Raw genomic sequence first — 5,833 nt, 5'->3', positions numbered from 1 at the left:
TGCTTTCTGTACACCTTTGTTTCCTCCAGTCTTATCCCCTTTCTTTCCCACGCAAACATCATGTAGGAAACTGTACGTGCTTTAAATGATCTGTTCACGTCAGCACTTCAACCTGACCAATACTCAAAATTTATGTTTAAATCAAGAACACCTAATTCCTACTGGTGATATCTAATAATGTATGGAAAAAAAAACACTCAAAAAGAAATCTCCTCCAATACTTTACTTCCAATATTTCTTACCAAAACACAAAAATAAAACTAATCAACATCTTGTGGTGCATTGTGAGCCAGGAAAAATGAAATATAAGTGTCCATATCCAGCGTATGAGCACTGGAAGGCCTTGCGATCCACTACGACGTCTCCATCTTGTAACCGTGCTTTTCCAGCTCCGCTCTGCAGGGAGGGGAAGGAAAATAAAAAGATCAAGTCAGCAGAGATGATTACAGGTGGGCGGCTGGGGCACAAGTACCCTCTGCTATTGATTGTAAGAACCATTAAGAGATGGAATTGAAATATAAAAAAAAATAAAAAATATTAGATAATGCATGCGGCCATGGATTTAATGATTATACATACATATGTGTGGCAGCGGTGCCCTTAAACAATAATGATATCTTTAAGAAACAACTTAATAGTATGGTAAGTGTAATAGATCTAAATAAAACAGCATTTTACTGTCATGAGTGTACTCGCATATAAACACAGCTGCCACTTCTCTGAAAGCYGTTATTGATTTGTGTGTGAGCATGTTTACACTTTAAAAGAATTACAGATTTTATAACAACGTCATTCAAACATTAACCCTGTTAAGCTCAAACTAGTTAGGTTCTTTAAAATGTAACACTTTACACCTTTATGTTTTAGAGCATTTTGTTGGTGCATACAAACTCATAAAATAACAGAAATTCCCTCCTATTAACAGAAACCTGAGCTTTACCCGAGCTGCTGCTCACAGATGTAAATGATAGTGGAAACATTTCTACTAGATAGTGAGTGGGCACATCTATCAGCGCACCCATGAGTAATTTATTTGAACAAGTTAAGAATGTCCGATGAGGTTTTTGTTTTATATGAACACCACTTGGGTATGAATCCGCAGGAAGCAGGTGAAGTCTCAGCAGAAAATGGACAAAGCAGCAACTTATAATAGTGTGCACATTTACATATTTGAAGTGCATGTGTCAAATTTGATGCCACATTTGCACATCATCCCATTTTGCACATTTTTCTGCAAGGAAGATGGGCGGAAAAAATCCAGATAATTGAAAAATCTCTAGAGCATTTAAGGACTGCAATGCATGAGTGGAAATGTAAAAGTAAATGTACTTTATTTGTCATTGATGCATGTTCCCAGACAATGATGAGATTTAAGATCTGCATTTGACACACGACACCACGACATGCGGGCATGGCAGGGAATCGAACCTGTGACTTTCTGGTCCTACGCCAGTTGCCCTACCATTGCTACAAAGCCGCCCTCATGACTGTTTAAAAGTTTAAGTGTTGCCTTAGAATTAATTCTTTGAAAAAATAAAAAAAACTTTTAAATTAAGAAAAGCAATTATTTAGCCATAAGTTTCAAAGGCTTTATTACTATCAAAAAATATTTCAAATGCCAATCAGACAGGGTGTTGTTAAAGTCTAACTGCAAATGAAGGAAATCCAAATTTGCTTTTAAAACATGTATTTGTGCAACAAAACCACATCCAAAAGGCAGTATAGATCCGGCAATAGTTTTGAAAAGTATCTTACTAAGAATTTCATCTGTTCTGCCACAAAAAAAATCTGCCCAAAACAACAAGAATTATACCTTAGATACAATGCTGCTTTGTAATATTATTTAACTCTATAGATTTAGACTCAACATTTAATCAAATATACAAAAAACATCTTATGACGAGACAAGTAAATATTCTTACAAACTATGGAAATATGAACAAATGCAATAGGTCTAATAATTCAACATCACTTTGGCTTATTTTAGCTGAACGTTTTGTTTTGATAAGCGTGTGTTCTTCAGAAAGTGTATTTCTTACAGAATGAATGCTGCATTCCAGTTGTCCTCGGAGATCGTAGCTTCGAGCCTCCGAGTTCTATTTTTCAACTGGAACGCCCCCTGAAGTTGTAGTTTTGAGTCGAGAGGTCAGCGCATCCGAACCATACCCAAGCAGCCCGAGCATGCATTACGTCATCATTTCAACATGGCTGCTGCGCGCATGAAACTCTTTACTTTTATGTTTTTTAGCAGTTCTGTGTTGTTTATTTTACATTACGTCAGACGTACTTGTAGTGCTTTATAGTGATAGCTAAAATAAATGTTTTAACACTGTTTGTACACTCAAAATACCTCGTAGAGCACTATTACTGTAAGTTTTATAGTTGCAGAGCAAAATAATAGAAACGCTTTTTCCGATGTTTGAAACTCGGCTCGGAGCTGACGTCAGTCCGGCTTCAGAATTTCGAGTTCCGGTACWACTGGAACGCAGCAGAAGATTTATGGTGTAAGGTGGCATCCTATATAATCACGTTACCCCAGGTCTGTTAGATCTTTTAAAACAATCATTTTAGAGTATTTTTTTACATTAAATCTACCTTATTGTTTATTTCTCTCTGTTGATGAGTGTAATGTTTCTTTTTTGTTAATGTCTTAGACTTATTATGATACAGCATTTTGGTCAACTTTGACACTAGGGGTGTCCTGATCCGATATCGGATATCGGTCCGATATCAGCCAAAAAATGAGTATCGAATTTATCGGCCTGCATAAAAATGTCCGATATAAGCGCTCCGATATTAGCAGTCCGTTCCAGCATTTCACTGACTCCGCTCCAGTGTTTCTATCCAGCAGCGCTTCGATCCGGCTTGTAGCGCTCACGTGATCATAACAACATGCAGCGCTAACAAGTTAGCAAGAATGTCGGCAGAACTTTCTATTTTCATCAGAAACAGAGTTGAAGCGAAGTGCAAAGTTGTCACGCACAAGTTTTCTGAGGGGGAAACACAGAACCGTGAACGTTTTAAACCGGAGCGACAACTACTCTCCGCCCTGGCAGCAGCTTTGCGGTTCGGCTCGGTTCTGCCTCGGTCCAGTGACCGCACACAGCCGCGCTGTTTCAGAACCTCCTCTCTGGTCCGGTCGGTGGTTCTAAGCTGGCAGAAGCGAGGACAGCACGCTTACAGTTTTGACATCCCGTGGATTAGCTCTGGGTCGATGGACAGAAGAAAGGAGAGCGCAGCTTTTGTTTTGGAATATGAGCGCGATGCTAAAAACAGCTCCCTGCAGGAGCGAGAGGCTGATCTCCACATGATGCTCAGAAAATGCAGCAGTAAGAAAGGTAGCTATCAATTTAAATAACTGAATAATTCTTACTATTTATTTTTTGCTCTTGTTATTAGAGTGATGTTTAATCTGTTTACACACTTGTCTGAGTGAAGATTAAGTGCAATGATCACGTTGTTTTAGTTACAGTCAGTAAAATTGGAGCTGTGGACTCTTAACTTTGAACAGACAATAATGTGGGCTTTTGTTTTGTCCCCACCTTCAGTTATTCCCACCATAAAGCAGCACAAGGCTGACAGATGGTAAAAAAAATAACTGGAGTGATTTTGAATTATTTTACACTTTAAAATAGGGCTGTGTATTGGCAAGAATTTGGCAATATGATACATATCATGACAGAGGGGTCACGATACGATATATCGCGATACATTGCGATACTATAAGCAAGGCGATATATTGCGATTTTTTTGTCCAAATATTCTATTAAATAAAAACCTCTTACAGTAGAAAAAAATGAAAAACCAAAATTCATTGTCTCAGAAAATTCTAATATTACATAGACATACTTTTGATTCATTTAGCTGTGTTCTGCTTTGTATGTGTTTTATTTTATTTGTTTCATATTTCTTATTTCATCCATGATTTCAATTATTAGACTAAATTTGACAATAAATACTTTGAAAATATATTTTTGCAGCTTTTAGTTTTTAATATTAATTTACAATATGGTCACCCTACACTTAACAATGGCCTCTACCTCAAGAGGTAGAGGAGCCAAATGGCTGGCTCACTGCTRCCAACTAGTGGTCAGAGGCTGAACTACAACATAAAAATGAACGGCTGGCAGGAAAGTTGGCATTTTAAACCTTAATAAAAAATCGATACAGGGCTTTAGAATATCGATACAGTATCGGGAAATGAAATATCGCGATATTTCAGTGTATCGATATTTTCTTACACCCTTACTTTAAAAGTACATTTTGTTTTTAATATGTTATTTTTTCAGGGTATTATAATTTATTTTATTAAATTGTATAATGTTCTTCAGTTTAAAATGTATGTGATCCATTGGTTAAAAATAAATGGGTCAGTTTTTCTCATATCTACTCTTTTTCACTGTTTGACTTGATCAAGACTTTTCTAAGATTTTACATTACAAAATAGGTAAAAGTGTGTGACTTGTACTGTTATGGTAACGGGTCAATATCGGTATCGGTCAATATCGGTATTGGACATTTCTCAAAGTTGTAATATCGGTATCGTATCGGAAGTGAAAAAGTGGTATCGGGACATCCCTATTTGATACTTGCATGTGCTCTGACATTATAATTGAATTTATTTGATTTTGTGTAGTAAATAAAAACACGTCTATTAAAACGAAACAAACAAAACGTGCTAAACAGTCTGTTCCAGTTTATAAAGCTTTGTTGATTTGTTGTTATAAATAAAATTTCTATGACATCTAAAATAATGTTGTTCTTCAACCAGTTATTATTACCTCAGCTGATTTGAGAAATCATCATCTATGTTGTCGTCGTCCCAGTTATCTTCCCAAACATGAGCATCTTCATCTTCATCCAACCAATCTGGAATTTCAAAACAAGCTATAAATACATATCACGTTCAAGTCAACGCAACAGAACCTASTTTTTTTATGAAGCCTGGCGCTATTTGTGTTTACAGTCATCGAACACAGCTTGCACGCTAAAGCTAACGTACACTCGGTGTGAAATATGAAAAAGGCAACACTACGCATCACAAGCACGTTTACCGAGTCATTAAAGACAAATAGCTCAAACGAGTGTTAACGTAGATGACTTAATTAGATTTCAACAGAGATGTTTTCTCAGTAAACTAGCTAAAGCTAATGTAGCTAACCTAGCTGAGTCACCGTTCAGGCTCAGCAGCGATAATACGGTGACGGTTTACAAGGAGAAGAAGAAAACAACACTSTTCATCACACGCCTTATATTTACCCTCAGCTGGGAATTCTTCAAATTCATCATCCTCCTCCAGTAAGCCCAAATCTACGGTSGGTTTCTTCTCTGACATGTTAGCTCTTTAGCAGGGTCACACTGTTCGGTAAGCAATGGCTCTCACAGTGACCGAAAAGAATTCTGGGAAATGGAGGCGCTTCAGGCGTGTAGTTACTGCGCAGCAGAGCGCAGGACGAATCAGTTATGTTCTGTGGGAWGTAACAAAAATGTCATTATAATCAGTAAGATTTCTTTAGAAAGTTACAATATTTAAAATAAATTTAATTCATTATTAAATAACTAAATTGTTTTAAGTGTCAACAGATAGAAAGAGGCTCAGTTTTACAAATTTTAGATTTATATAACGTTTTAATCAATGCTTCTTTTTAGATCTGCTCAGATTTATGAAAATAATTGTGTCATGATAATGGACAGTTCATTTCATGTTAGAGAAATGAAGATCATACAGAAGCAAATCTGAACATGAGGTCTTTAATTTAAAACCATATGAAAAATAAAGTTGAAGACGAAACATTACACAATCAACACACCCTTATGTATGCCAGTAACAGTG

The 5,833-nt window shown here is 36.6% G+C and overlaps 1 long non-coding RNA gene across 1 annotated transcript; it reads right to left on the bottom strand.

Annotated features, from left to right (window-relative positions):
* Positions 1-208: 208 nt before the first annotated feature.
* LOC106519531 (uncharacterized) lies at positions 209-5,383 on the bottom strand. The gene is made up of 3 exons (XR_001310455.1): positions 5,260-5,383; positions 4,782-4,869; positions 209-396 (listed from the first exon to the last, which is right to left on the bottom strand). It is a non-coding gene; the product is annotated as an uncharacterized LOC106519531 (long non-coding RNA).
* Positions 5,384-5,833: the final 450 nt, after the last annotated feature.

This window comes from Austrofundulus limnaeus, unplaced genomic scaffold, assembly GCF_001266775.1.
Source record: "Austrofundulus limnaeus strain Quisiro unplaced genomic scaffold, Austrofundulus_limnaeus-1.0 Scaffold78, whole genome shotgun sequence".
Lineage (NCBI taxonomy): Eukaryota > Metazoa > Chordata > Actinopteri > Cyprinodontiformes > Rivulidae > Austrofundulus > Austrofundulus limnaeus.
The sequence above is the reverse complement of the archived record's forward strand: the minus strand, read 5'-3'. Positions and strand labels throughout refer to the sequence as shown.